Source organism: Globicephala melas, chromosome 6 (assembly GCF_963455315.2).
Source record: "Globicephala melas chromosome 6, mGloMel1.2, whole genome shotgun sequence".
NCBI lineage: Eukaryota > Metazoa > Chordata > Mammalia > Artiodactyla > Delphinidae > Globicephala > Globicephala melas.
The window spans coordinates 106,363,334-106,379,137 of record NC_083319.1 but is presented as its reverse complement, the minus strand read 5'-3'; the positions used below and the strand labels follow the sequence as shown (position 1 = coordinate 106,379,137).

The 15,804-nt window shown below is 44.1% G+C and overlaps 1 protein-coding gene across 7 annotated transcripts in view; it reads right to left on the bottom strand.

The window, feature by feature from the left end:
- Positions 1–15,804, bottom strand: part of MSRA (methionine sulfoxide reductase A) — a 371,087-nt gene that overhangs the window by 281,628 nt on the left and 73,655 nt on the right. The window lies entirely within an intron of this gene.

Genomic DNA, 15,804 nt, shown 5'->3' with positions numbered 1-15,804 from the left:
AATAGATAATTAATATAGTGTAGCAATAGTAAACAATGACTATGGTAATTATCATTGAAGTACACATATTTGTACAAATATGAAAGACTGATTTGCTCTCTAAGGTTGCTTTGGTCTTTGCTCTGAGCTGGTCGCACTGTTTCACTTCCTTCACAGATGTAATTAACAACATCTCTGTGTCATCCGCTCGCTTGGATTTGAATAGAGCTTTGAGAAGCCGTGGACATCCTAAAAGCCACATCGAGCTCCATTTTTCCCTCTTTGCCGATTACTCACTCGGAGAGCTTTTCTGCATTTCAGTTGGCTCTCGACATTCCCACAGTATCAAACTGAACGTCTGTATTAAAGCATTCCTCTATCGTTAGGGTGCTCTTTCCCCAGCCAAGCAGAGTAATCATAATCCAAGAGTGGGAAAGCCTCCCATAGTGGTTTAACTACATTCAGTAGAAAACCACAGCACTTACCAATGGGCTGAGTAAAATAACAGAGGAAGGTGGCAAAAACCTCAGTGTTTTCTTTTAAACTGCTCTCCTTACCAAAAAAAAAAAAAAAGAAATCCCCAACTCATGAGAAACAATCATGAATACTGTGGGCTCAGTTTTAACATCCTGCCTGTCTGTCCATCAACAAAATTGCTGTTACAGACTGAGGTCTCCTGGGAGACACCGCCCTGTCACCTTCGCCCACTGGGCTCCAGAAATACCTGGCAGTCCCAGGTATGTGGTGGTCTGGGGCTCCCCCAACTCGTGAGCACTGAAGAGGTTGTTGCTGCATTTCCCGAGGGGCAGCCAGATACTAGCAGAGAAACTGCCCTGAGCCTGCGCCTGGGTCCGTCTCTCTGCCTTCACTCCTCCCCTCTCTCAGCACAGGGTGGGAACTCAAAGGCAGCCGAGCTGGAAGAAATGAGTGACACCCTTTACTGGTGCAGACCAGTGTCCAACCGTCACCCTCCGCAGAGCAGAGGAAGGGTGGCCTGCCCGCTCCCAGGCCACAGCAGCCCAGGTTGCACACAAACACATTTTAGGAACGCCCCAATCCCGGACTCACTGCTTCTCCAACATAAAAATAAAACAAGTGAGCAAGCGTGAGTAAATTCCTAGTTTAATAAAGTTAAAGACTGGGGGGGAAGGGAACATGATTGGCCAGAATGAAAAGCGAACCACAGAAAAAGCCAGGGGGAGGGGGAGGAAGGGAGTCCATAACTCTTAAGTTACATGAAAAGGAGTCAGATCCGGGTATCAGCAGTATCATCTGAAAATCAAGAAGACGAAACTATAATATGGCAATTTGATATCCCTCCATAATGTATCTTAGATTTAGATTTTAGGTCTAAAATGTATTTTTAAATATTTTCCAAACTTCTCTAAAAATATAAAATAGCTTATTCTAACAGTCATCTTGCATATATGAAAAAAAACAAGTTTAATAGAGGGGCATTTTACCAGCCTTAAGTGATGCAAGCTGCACAAGTGTTATTTCATTTGTGCCTCAAAACAGTCCTGAACAGGTGTTGTGATACCATTTTAGAGACATGGAAAGTGAGGCTGAATGATCTGTCGGTAGCCACACACTTAAGATGTGATGACACCAACCCCAGTGCTCCTTACAGAGTGCCATTTCCCATGACACAAAGATACTGCGACCCCCGTCCTATAAACTGAATGTCTGCATTCCCCCCAAATTCATATGTTGAAGCCCCAGCCCCCAGTGTGATGGTATTAGTTGGTACGGCCTTTGGGACGTGATTTGGTTTAGATGAGGCCCTGAGGGTGGGGCCCCCCAGGATGGGATGAGTGTCTTTTAAAGAGGAAGAGACCACTGCTCATTCTGCACCATGTGAGGACACAGTGAGAAAGCAAACCAGAAGAGGGCCATCACCAAGAACCAGACCATGCCAGCACCCTGACCTTGGAATTCCCAGCCTCCAGAGCTGTGAGGAATCAATGTTTGGTGTTTAAGCCTCCCATTCTGTGATATTTTGTTGTGGCAGACAACACAACACAACTGGGACAACCCGTTTGTGACTCAACGAATGAAGCCAAACTAACAGGCTCTAAGGTGGTGCTTCCTAAATTTCAGTCATTTCACTGCCACCTTCATGATTTCTGCCAGCTGTAATATTATTTATGTGATACCTGTCACGTAAACCACTTTTGAGATGTATACACATTTATCTTCCAAAGAGAATTCCTTGCCGTGATCAGAAGCAGAAAGCAGGTCTCACTGACCACAACAGAACGTAGCTACATCACAATGAAAACCAAACAATGGTATTAAAATGTTAGCCTACTCAAAGTTTCTGAGCCTTCCTCTCTCTTTAGAAAAAATGGAATAGCGAGTACTAGAGAGGTGTTCATGTGGCAGTGAAGGTGAGACCTCCTTTCGTTGAGGAGAGGGACCAAAGGGGACCTGGGGGTCCAGGAAGGCAGACAGGACAGAGGTAATGTAAACAACAATTTACCGAAGACGAATGCACTCCTGGACGCCCCCGCCCCCAGCTCCTCCCTGCACGGAGTCCCCTCTCTCTGAGACCCACTCTTATCTTTCTCCCTTTTCCATCTACAACTATTTTTTTTAATTTTTATTTATTTATTGCTGTGTTGGGTCTTCGTTGCTGCGTGCGGGCTTTCTCTAGTTGCGGCAAGTGGGGGCTGCTCTTTTTTGCGGTTCGCGGCCTTCTCATTGCAGTGGCTTCTCTTATTGTGGAGCACGGGCTCTAGGTGTGAGGGCTTCAGTAGTTGCGGCACGTGGGCTCAGTAGTTGTGGCGCACGGGCTTAGTTGCTCCGTAGCATGTGCGACCGTCCCGGACCAGGGCTCGAACCCATATCCCCTGCATTGGCAGGCGGATTCTTAACCACGGCGCCACCAGGGAAGTCCCCACTACTTTTTAAATACAAATAAATTCCTATTGTCAATTTTAAAAGCAACATTTTTCATTTCTGAATAAAAACAAACTCTTTGGCCCTAACCCCAAAATGAAAAGAGGGTGAATTTCAACATGGAACTTCATAACTTTGTTACTTGAAGTAGAATAAACATCTATAGAAAGGAAAAAAAAAAAAAAATAGGGTGAATTTCACTAAGGGTAAGTTTTCACATACATTTTAAAGGATCAGAGGCCACACCATTTAAGAAGGCTCATCTCAGCTCTATGTCCCCGGAAATAAATCTGTAACCCTTATTCTAAAAAGACTTCTCCTTTCCAGCTTCATGGGATAAAACTGAACATGCCACAGAGCTGAAAAGATTCATTCTGTCCACTCCCACCCTAGTTCACCAGGCTTAGATCTGACGTCGGCCTGGGATCACTCACGCAGCCTTTCCTGGCAGCCGCTATGGCAGTGTTTTTAGTGGCAGTCACTTTGCAATGTGGCAAAATGGACAGGTACTGGTGGCAATACTTCAGACAATGGAAGAACTTACTTCCTTTTCCAGTCTCTCCAAAGTTATTTTTCTTCCGTTTGGAGCTGTGCATCGTGGCCGGTCACTGGGGACAACTGTTGGGGTCCGGAATCTCTGCTCTGCCCTGCTGGCCCTTCAGAGTTGGGGGACAATAAACTCCCAGGAGCGACAGTCCAGAGAGACGGGGCCCTGTTCATTTTATTTTCCCGCCTCTGCACATAGAGTTGCCCCCTGGAAGCACAGGCTTCCTTGCACTGAGCTGGTACCTGCCTGACACCTGAGGGACCTTCTCATCACACAGCTTTCAGTGTCGGTGACCACGCTGTTCCTTTTACAACCGTCAGGGAATCGGAGTGCAGTAGCCAGACCAGGGGGGCTCCCAGCGGCCCCTGGTTCTCACACCTCCTGCAGTCCCCTCCGACCCCGCATCACAGTTGGTCTGTGTGAACAACAGCAACCTGCAGAAATGATGGAGTGTCGCTTCCAAGACCAGGTCACTAAAGACAATGTGACTTACTTCTACCTCGCTCGGTTGCTTGTTGGATCGTGGGTCGCTCGCTCTGGGGGGAGCCAGCTGCCACGCTGTGAGGACACGCAGGCAGCCAAGGGTGAGGCCTCCGTGGTGAGGGGCTAGGTCCTCCTGCCCACAGCCAGGCGAGTGAGTCACTGTGGACGCAGATGGTCCAAGGCCCCTGTCTGCAGACTCCCAACTCTCTGTGACCAGCCTCTTCTCTGGGGTCACAGCCATATTTCCAACTTTTCGTGGAGCATTTGCTGTGGATGGACTGCTGTTCCCTAGAGTCCAGCATATGCAAAGCTCTGCGTGTCCTCTCTTGCAAACCTGCCCCTCCCTGTACCTCCACCTCCTTGTCTGGCCTGGTTCCCCAGTCCCTCCAGAAACACAGCCTGGAAAACTGCGCATCCCTCAGAGCCTCTCTCCCACCTCGCTCAGGTGAGGGCTGCTGAGCTTCTCTGCTGGCAAGCTAAAATAGCCTCAGCTGGCTTCCCAACTTCCAGAAACCATCCTCCACACATCTGTGAGCAGCTTTTGAAAGAACAGTCTAAAGGCACCAAGGCCCTACTTCAAAACTGTCAAATGGTTCCTTTTGGCTGGTAGAAATACAAACCTTTCAGCAGGACCTGCAAGGCTCTCGAGGATAAGCCCACCCAGCCTTCCAGCCTGCACCCCCAGTGGCTAGCTCCTCTGTCTACCCTACCCAGGGGGACCTGACACAGTCATCTGAGGACCCGCCACGTCCGAGTTTCTGAGCTCATTGGTCCAGCATGGGAACCAGGCTGCAGTTATTTTTTATAACAACTTTAGTGAGCTACAATTCACATACTATACAATTGATCCATTTAAAGTACACAATTCAATTTTTTTAGTGATTTGTGCAAACATCCAACCATTTTTGGACATTTTCATCACCTCGAAAAGAACCTCCATATCCGTTTGTAATCACTCCCCCTTTTGCCCAGCTCCCCCTGCCCTAGGCAGCCTCTAATCTACTTTCTAGACTTCTGTCTCTACAGATTTCAGGCAGCAGTCTTTTCACTTTACACACATATATTCTTTTTCAGATTCTTTTCCATTATAGGTTATTACAAGATACTGAATATAGTTCCCTGTGCTGTACAGTAGGTTCTAGTTGTCTATTGTTTTTTGGGTTTTTTTTTGGTGTGGACCATTTTTGAAGTCTTTATTGAATTTGTGACAATACTGCTTCTGTTTCGTGTTTTGGTTTTTTTGGCCGCGAGGCACGTAGGATCTTAGCTCCCCAACCGGGGATGGAACCCGCACCCACAGCGTTGGAAGGCGAAGTCTTAACCACTGGATCACCAGGGAAGTCCCCTTGTCTATTTATTTTATATATAATAGCGCATATCTGTTAATCTGAAATTCCCAGTTTATCCCTGCCCCCCCTTTCCCCTTTGGTAACCATAAGTTTGTTCTCTACGTCTGTGAGTCTATTTCTGTTTTGTAAGTAAGTTCATTTGTGTCATATTTTAGATTCCACATATAAGCGATATCATATGATATTTGTCTTTCTCTGACTTACTTCACTTAGTATGATCATCTCTAGGTCCATCCATGTTCTGGCAGTATTACTAGTTCTCCAGTGACGCAAAAGCATAGCCAGACCTCTCACCAGACCAAGACCTCTCACCAGTTTACATGTTTCACTCTGCTTGGGGGGTTTTTCTTCCATTTCTCTATTTAAATTTCCCCCATATTTCTAATTCAATCTCCTCCATTAAACCTTCATTGATTCCTCCTCTTCTTCAATTTACTTTGGCATCGCCCGAACAGCAGGTCGCAAAGCAAACCTCAGTTCTTCCTCTCCAGCCCCACTATTCTTGGCTCCACTAGAGCTATGTGGGCAAAAGCATTCTCCTCCCGTCTAGACCACATGTTCCGGAACTGCAGGAACCATTTCTAATCCACCTCTGAACCCCACAGTAAGAATTACAGCACAGTGTCTTGCAGTTGATGGGCACTTAAAATACATATTCCAAATAAATACAAATACGGTCTGTCTACACATTTTCTCCACTGTTACAGGATTTCAAATTGAAGGACACCCTCTTCTTTCTCCCATCCACACTAAATCTCCATTTCTTTTCCTTTAATAACAGTAATAATGAAACAATGGTATGGAATAACCTTTCCAGTTACAATGCCACAATCTTTATACGCACACACATACATGCACATGGTTTATATGTGTGTGTATGATTGTTAAATTTGCACCACAGTGGGAACCCAGAAAAATGGTACAGAGGAACCGGTTTGCAGGGCAGAAATAGAGACACAGACGTAGAGAACAAACGTATGGACACCAAGCGGGGAAAGTGGTGGTGGGGGGGGGGGGGTGGTCGTGGTGGGACGAATTGGGAGATTGGGATTGACATGTATACACTGATGTGTATAAAATAGATAACTAATAAGAACCTGCTGTATAAAATTAAATAAATAAAATTCAAAAACAAATAAATAAAACAGAAAAAAAAATTGCACCACAGTGAGCAGGGACACTGATAATAAAACACATATAATGATTAATCTACCCTCAGATGAGGCACCAGTCCTTCAAACATCTCAGGGAAACCACACGCAAAGAACTTTTCTTTAAATAAAGGATTTTGAAAACGAACAAGCCTCGTGTTCACATCATCAGAATGGATAAAAATGGCAAAAGTACAGCAAGGGCACTCACCCTGCAGATCGGGTGCTCATAAGCGTTCGTGTTCAGAGGATGCGTGCATGGGGACTGTAGCAGGATGAAATGGATTACGCGGGCAGCAAGCAAAATAAAACATCAAGACGGTACATTCTTCAGCTAACACACAGGCTGACTGGATAATCTCAACGCTGCCTTAAAATGGGTTAAATACACTTGAAAATCACACACGGTAATTTCACAGAGAACCTTATCTAACCCAAATGTCTCATTTCGTCCTTGATCAGCCAGCCTTACTTTTCCAAAGAGATGTTTTTCATACTAACTGTTTTGTGTTTATTGTTTGCTCCCATAAGGAGAAGCCCCCCCCCCCAATGTGGAACAGGAGCTCAGACTGGATCTTTCTTCTCTCACACTGTCTGCCCTGCCTCTGTCACTTGAGTTTTGACTCAGCTCCGTCAGTGAAAAATTAGACTTCATTTCAGTATGCTAATGGCAATCTCTCCAAAACAATGTAATCAAGGCCTCATGTGCACCTATAATTTCATCCTTGACATAAGCCTGACAGCTATTTATTGTCTGAAAGGGAAAGGGGGGAAGGGGAAAGAGGGAGGGGACGTCTATATGCCCACCTCCCCCAAAACAAACCTAGCAGCTTTATGTTTGAAGGCAGAGCCTTTGCAAAGTCCAAACAAATGGCAATAATCATGGGGTTTACATATGTCTTGTCTTAAGCAATCAAGGCAGAGGGTTAACAGAGAAGCATATTCAGATGCGCCAATTCCCAAACTGCCCACCTCTGATGAGCCAGCTGTGAGCTGCAATTGTCACATTATAATTTAGGCTAAGGGGAAAAAAAAGGCATCAGAATACATACTGGATCAACATAATTATTCACAGCAGGATGCTGCAGAATTAATTTAGCCAATCAGAATTATACTTGGGGGATGGGCACATTGCAGAGATGAAAGAGAGAAAGCAGGGTGCGGGAAGTGGAGGATGAGTGGAGAGGGGGAGGGGAGCCCTGTTTTCAACACCTTACTAATATTTGGATAATCTGATCTGGAATATATTTTGAATACACATAAGCACAATGTTGTTTCTTTTCCATTTATGTACAAACATCTATTCAGCACTCATGACATACCAGTTGCTAGTCTGAGTGCCTTGCAAACATTAGCTTATTTAATCCTCATGATCATGGGGGAGGTGCTGTTATTATCCTCATTTTACACACGGAAGCTCAGAGAGGTTAAAAAGCTTACCGAGGCCACACAGCTAGTAAATGGGAGGGCCAGAAATGGAACCCAGGCAGACTGGCTCTGGGGGCTACATGTGAACCAGCACAGTTGAAAGGTTCTTGCTCCCAAACAAATCAATTATCAATCAGAAGGCACACAGTGGCTGGTGAGGGCTCTGAAACCAGAACAACGGGTAGCTAGAGCTCTGTCATTTCCATATTCCTGCAAGCTGACTTGCCCAGGGATGGTAGCCACCTGGCATTCCTAAGTCGGGCACTCTACCTTAGGGCTGTGAACTTCCCCATCCAGATAATGTCATCGTCCAACTCTCCACAGTGGGAAGGGCAGAGGTCACTCCACAGCCTCACGGGGTTCTCCGGTGTTTACCACGGAACAGCCATAGTAACTGGGGTAGCAGCTTGGCCTCCCCATCCTGACACAGTCTTCCTAAGCAAGGCCGCAGCTAGGACGCCAGAAAATCAATGGGAACGAAAAGGAAAGTGGGCTGCTCCAAGAAGAGTTCAGTTAAGTGCCTGACGGCGGGCAAACATAGGAAAAAGATTGAAGAAGTCGGCGGTCACCCTGAAACAACTTCCTGCCTGGGTCTGCACATCTGCAGGCTCGGGTTTGCAAAGACATGACGTGGTGCTTGCCTTTCCCGTCGACACAGGGTGAGTTTAAATGAAAGTAGCCCTCTTCCTCGGCTACTTGGCATTCTGTCACGAGGGCTGATAGCACAGGAGCCAAGAGGAGCCTTGATTCCCTTGCAAAAGTTAGACTTCAGCTGGCATGCAGGCTCCCGGTAATGGGGGGAAATGACAGGGAGCGGCCCAGGGTTTTATGTGTGGCAATAATGTTTGATCTATGCCATTGTCAATGAGAACTGTGATTTAATCCATAAGGATACAGAGCCTCTTGATGAAAGGGGAATAACGACAAATCCTGATTAACAATCACTGCTACACTAAAGCAGGTTTCCATAGTAACAGGGCTGAAATTATACAACAAACTGATGCCATACCAGGCAAATTACTCCATGAAGGGGCCCTTTTCTGAAAGCATTTGGCTTTCTGTGTTCTCTTAAAATTAAGATGCAAGCACCTTACTTTCAACTTGTATTAGCTTTCCTCTCTTTTTTCTAAACATTCCCTCTTCAGTTGGTCTCAGATAATATGGGGATAAACATGTACGCACAGGAGATGTAGCAAAAAAAAGTAAGCATGCTGCAGCCCCTCTCTCCCCTGAAAGGAGAGGACAAAATAAAATTACAGCAAAGGGAATCTTCCTTTCATATCATTCTTTTGATAAAATAATGCTTAATTCCTTGATTTAGGGAGTTGGGGGGGCGTTGAAGCATGTCCCAGTACGATATTCACCTCTACAAATAACAATATTCTCTGAATTTGCAGAAGAGATGAACAAATAAAAGAGCAGAGTGGGGGTCAGGAAAAAGAAGGTAAATATCTCCTTTGTACCCAACAACATTTAATTTTCAATTAAGATTTTGAAAAATAAGAACATAGTTTTAAAATAATGCTGCTTTCCAACACCTACTCAAAATAATTTCAAAACTGTGCAACAGAAAAATTTGCATTGGTCCATATCACTTTAAAACTCTTGTGGCTATTACTACAATTGACTTTGGTGGTGAACCTTTATAAAACAGATCTTATCAAACAGCCTAGGAAAATTCTACAGCATGAAAACATCATATTCAATGCTCTCTTTCAATTGCAGAGGAATAAAAAGTGAGACATTAAAAATAAACAGAGAAATCATCATCCTAAACATCCTCTTAAAAGGGGTTAAAGGGGACTTCCCTGGTGGCACAGTGGTTAAGAATCCGCCTGCCAATGCAGGGTACACGGGTTCGAGCCCTGGTCCGGGAAGATCCCACATGCCGCGGAGCAACTAAGCTTGTGAGCCACAACTACTGAGCCTGCACTCTAGAGCCCGTGAACACAACTACTGAAGCCCGTGTGCCTAGAGCCCGTGCTCTGCAACAAGAGAAGCCACCGCAATGAGCAGCCCGTGCACCGCGATGACGTGTAGCCCCCGCTCGCTGCTGGCACGCAGCAACGAAGACCCACCACAACCAAAAATAAATAAATAAATAATTTTTTTAAAAAAATAGTAAAAATAAAACCAGATTGTTTAAAAACATAAAAATAAATAAAAGGGAGTTAAAAAAATAAATTAAAAAAAAGGGAGTTAAAGGCTGAAGGGGGTTAAGGAAATTTAAACACTTCAGATATTTATTATTCCGCCTTCCAAGACAGGGGGAAAAAATCAGAGCTTCATGTTTTTCAGAAATGCTACAACTCTAGAAGAAAACGCTTTTTCCTCGAGATTTATCCATGTCTTTCAGTTTAAATCACTGAAGAGCAGTGAAGCCTCGTGGAAAGAACCTGGATTTAGAGGCAGAGCTCTTGGGTACCAGCTCCATCACTCCCCAGCTGTGAGTCTTGGTCAAGTCCCTTGGCCCTTAGGGTCTTGGTTTCCTCATCTGTAAAATGGGAATAACAGCATCTACCTTGCTTACCTCAAGAAGTTTCTGCAATAATTAGTAAATACCGCATGTAAATACATCCTGAAAATTGTGAGGGCGTCTGTGGTCAAAGAACTGCTAATCGTTGTGATTTGATCATTCAACACTTATTGAGTGTGTACCACACACTGGGTACAACACAACCATGATGATCCTCTAGAACGCCATTTTCATCTGGCATAAAAAACCACGCTGCCAAGTTTTTATCGTCTCTAACAAATTCAGCCAAAACAGGCAAACAAATCAAAAATATATATATTTTTTTAATTTAAAAAGCAGGGGGACTTCCCTGATGGTCCAGTGGTTAAGACGCCTCACTTCCACCACAGGGGGCATAGGTTCGATCCCTGGTCGGGGAACTACAATTCCACATGCCACACTGCACAGCCAAAAAATAAAATAAAATTGTTTAAAAAGCAGGCATTTGCTGGGGGTAACTCCTTTACCCTGGCCCCACTTATCTGTATACCTTTAAGAGGTATACAGCAGTGCCTACCATTTTAAAATCATGATACAAATTATGTGCATGGCAAAAGTCAGAATGTTGGGATGTTATTCCATGAGAGCCTAGCTCGAAGGTTCCTGTGTGTTCTCCGAGATGCTTTCTTTGTCTCTGCCATTTCCAAGTCTGCACTTCTATGAGGCTGGGTGAAGGCACAGGGCTGACGGCTGGGCCTATATGAGTGTCATTGCACGTCTCTGTCTGTGTGGATTTTCCTTTGTGTACATAACCCTTTCTGTAGCCGGACTCCTTGAGTTCAAACTTTAGCTCCTCCGCGTACCAGCTGTGTAGGTCCCCAACCTCTTTGTGCCTCACTTTTCTCACCTTTGAAATGGGAATAATGGCAGTAGTATGTGCCTCCAAAGGATGTTAGGAGGATGACAGTCATTAAAAGTAAGGCACATGAAATAAGGCCTGGCACAGAGTAGGCCCTCAGTAAATGTTAGCTCTCATTTCTGTGGATGTTCATAACCCAGGGGTCTAACCTGGTGGCCAGCAGGGGACAGAAGGATTTCCTAATGTTTTGTTTTGTTGGATTTGAGTGTCTTTAGGCAGGACAGGCTCTCCACAATTCCCCGCATTTGCCACACCTCTCGTTATGTTACACCACTGCCTGCCTGGCCTCCAAGAAGGATTCCAGGTTACCAGCCTTGTATATGTCCCTGTACATTCATCTTTCAGTGTCTGTTCCATTTTGTCTCTGACTCTCACTCTAGGTCTTCATTTTTACCTTTGTTTCTGTGTGTGTGTGTGTGTGTGTGTGTGTGTGTGTGTGTGTGTGTGTGTGTGTGTGTGTGTGTGTGTGTGTATACGTGTTTCTCTCTGTGATCTCTATCTTTCCTCTTTATTTTCACCCTCAATCTCTCTTAATTTTTATCTCTAGCATTTATTAAATAGAGTTTTATGTTCCCTGTTCTTATCTTTTAAGGCAGAGAGCTTTTCTCTCTTAAAGAAATTAAATTGCTCTGTACTTAGCAGACCTTGATTCATTCTTCCTGTGGATCAGTGACTTATGGCAGAAAAAGTGCTCTCTACCTCTGCTGCAAGAAAATCCAAACTAAAAAATAGATAAATTGAAAAATTACATATATTACAAAAGAGTTCACTTAGGGGTTTTTTGTTTGTTCTTTTTTTGTTGTTGTTTGTAATACTGTGCCCTTAGTACATTGAAACATGAATTTATTACAGACCATTAAGGACTAAAGCTGATAAAGGCAAAACTAAACATTTAGGAAAACTACTTGAAATCTGAAAATGAATCGAAAATAAAAATAGAAAGTCTTTGAAAACCTATGCAAATAAGTAGAAAATACGGGCACTTTACACAACTTTCAGCAGCCCCTCTCTACTTTTTACAAGGAGGACAAATTTATCAACACCAGTGTCATTCCAAGACTTAAAAATGATATTTTTAAAATAAAAAGTATATAGACTATTGTTTTATGATCCAATATTCAGATCAATTTTTTTTTAATTCCCAGATTACACGCTCTTAAAATATATTAGCAAACCTGGTCCAATTAACATCATAATGTTCTCAGATTCTTTCTGAGAAAATTCCAAAAGTAAGAAATTCATGAAACATAAGAAACTCAAACCTAAGTAACCTTCAGCCTCATCTACTCAAATGCAAGAAAGTCAAAGCACTCATTCTGAAGTGACAGCAAAATGAAAACCTCTAAAATAATAGAATCTCGGATCGCAACAGAACGGAGCGGTCTAACGTGCCACTGATCCAGGACTGGCAGCGTGCATCCTCTGCACGTTTCTGGGGGTGGGAAGCCTGGGACCACGAGGCCACCTGCTCCTGGTGACTAGCTCTGTTGTTGTGGGGACTTTGCTGCTGCTGCTGCTGCTGTCAGGTTGAACCCAAATCTCTCTCACTAAATTTTCCACCCTTTGGGCTGAATTCTATGCTAGTATTGTTCCATTCAGGTAGGTGTATTTTCGGCAAAGTGGCTTTTACCCAGATAATATTATGAAATAGATCGGTGGCGAGCAACCTCTTTTTCCAAAAATGATTCAGGAGGGGAAAAAAATGTTTTTAGCACCTTTTATTCCACTTAAAATGCAAACAGCTTAATTTGGTCCCATGGGGAAATATACAATATTCTTACAATTCAGATTATCTACTATATTGAATGAAAGACTGTCATTGAAAAAACTGACATATTTGAGAAGTAGAAACATGAAAGCAGCCTTTAATTTTTATCCTGAAAAAGGAACAAAGGCTGTATTTTGAAAATTGGTGGGCTGCATGTGTTCCCTCAGCCAGGAATGCTCATCTCTGGAGCTACGGGAAGTGTAAGCCTGGCTGTCTTCTCTCTCTCCCTTCGCTGTCACTTTCATACCCTGTCGGACGGCTCCTAAGCCTTCAGGCCTCAAATCCCTCCTTACTGAGCATCTTGTGCATTTACTGAAACCAGTTCACACCAATGAATGAACTCTCAAAGAGAAGTCCGTTTTTTAAATCTTTTCCTTCTATCTACGATGAGAAGGGTTATAGCCCAGTCGCCCCAGTCTGAACATCCTCAGTTTACCATCCACCACTGAACAAAACATTCTAGAAAGAGTTTAATTCAAAAAAGCCCACATTTTTATTTTGCCCACAGACAGCCCTATATGGTTCAGTGAAATGAGCCCTAAACTAAGAGTCAGAAGAACTACATTCCAAACGCTGCTGCCTTACATATTAGCTGTCTGACCCTGGACCTGTTACTAACCTCTCTGATCATCAATTTCCTTTTATGAAAAATGGGGACAATGGGGATAAGACAGCCTTCGCTGTCTGTTCTCCAGAGTCAAATAAAATGACGTATAAAAACATGCCTGGAAAATTATAACACTTATGCTTACTTAAGGGATTACTGTATCTAGGTAATGAATGCATTAGCACAATGGTGTGCAAGTTTCTGAGGAGATCACCTAAGGAAGAGAGGGGCGGGCTGCACTGCCCAGACTCTGGGCTCCCTCCTCCTCCGCAATCGCCACTCTGCTTCTGTCTGTGTTAAGCATAAGGTTCCAAGATTTCCACTGAGAAGAGTTTTCCCACTTCATAAAAGATTGAAAACTGCTGCATTAACTGTTAGCTCCAATGTCACATGACAAATTCCTATTAAGCTGATGGTCAATTCCTTCTAATGGCTTAACTCATTTACGCTGAGATGAGTTTTCACTGAATTCTTTCATTTCCCAGTATACCACCATCCTCTTATGATGAAACAGGCACAGATTTTTTTTTAAATGCTGATTCCAAGTATGTATTTTTTTGGCTCTCAGAGAAGGCACTTGACTTCTGAAGGTCAAAAGGATCTTTCAGATGACTGCCATGAAAAATGGCAGGTACCTCTAACATCCTAAATTAAACAAAATCATAAAACAATTTCTTTACACACAAGTACAGAAAACAAATTTTTAAAAAATATACTTTTGAGTAAAAGTGGGAAATAAAGGCAGAAATCCTATCTCCTAAAGCTGGCGTCAAAATGAAGGAGACACCACTGATGATTTACTGAAATACCCGGAATCCCAGCGAAGAGGACGCGTTTGGTTGTTAAGTGTATACCCTCTTCAGTATACAACAAGGATCGGAGATGGAAGCGGATTTCCTCTCAGGCTAACACACATCACAGGTCACTCATCTGCACGCCGTCCGTCCTGCTGGCGCTCCCAGAAGGGCACCCACAGGCCCTGCTCCGGGCTAGCTGCCCCGTCCTCACCTGACCGTCAGGTGACATCCTCCGTCACCTCCACAGAGGATGTCGAACTCCCTCCCCGTCACTTGTTTCTGCGCCACAGGACAGCCTACTGCCTAGAACCCTGTGCCTGGTACAACCAACCACAGGGAGTTTACTTCTAAGTTAGAGACTGGCGATGTTAGCTTTGATGGCCTGTAAATAAGAATCAATAGGGGAAGGCTGAGCAGGTGTTACAGACTCTGCACGGGCCCGCATCCCAGCCTCACTCACACTGGGCACCAACTCACCCCTGACAGCAGGCACATCTCCTTACCTCCCGGGACCCCACTTCTGTAAAACCAGGCAGGGCCACCACACAAACCCTGGGAACCGTCTAGCTCTTCAGATCTGTGATTATCAGATAGAATCTTTAAGAGTTTTTTCTTTCCTGTGTGGTTATACATTTGCGGAAAACCCCACGTTTTTTATGCCTGTGAAACGTCAGATATAACCCAAGGAAATTCGTGCTGTGTTGAACCACATGAAATTGCCGATATTTGACACTTTCAACTCACAAAACAGCAATTTCATATGGTTCAATCTAAATATTTTTTAGCATAGGGGCACACAGATGTGGAGAACATTGCTGTCATCTTCTGTTCAGCTGGTGTGCATTTTATATGCTTGGGATCACGAATCATACCTCTGTCTTAACATAATATAAATTTAAGTGCAATAATATATATTAAATTCCTAATACGGATTTGAACTGTGCTGGTCCCCTTATACATGGACTTTTTCCACTAAACAGAACTACAGGGGACTTCCCTGGTGGCGCAGTGGTTAAGACTCCGCCTACCAATGCAGGGGACACAGGTTCGAGCCCTGGTCCGGGAAGATCCCACATGCCACGGAGCAACTAAGCCCATGTGCCACAACTACTGAGCCTGCACTCTAGAGCCTGCTAGCCACAACTACTAAGCCTGCGTGCCACAACTACTGAGCCTGCGCTCTAGAGCCTGTGAGCCACAACTACTGAGCCCACATGCCTAGAGCCCGTGCTCTGCAACAAGAGAAGCCACTGCAATGAGAAGCCCGCGCACCGCAACGAAGAGTAGCCCCCGCTCGCCACAACTAGAGAAAGCCCGCGCACAGCAACAAAGACCAATGAAGCCAAAAATAAATAAATAAAATTAAATTAATAAATTTTAAAAAATAATAAATTAAAAAATAAATAGAAATACAGTACTA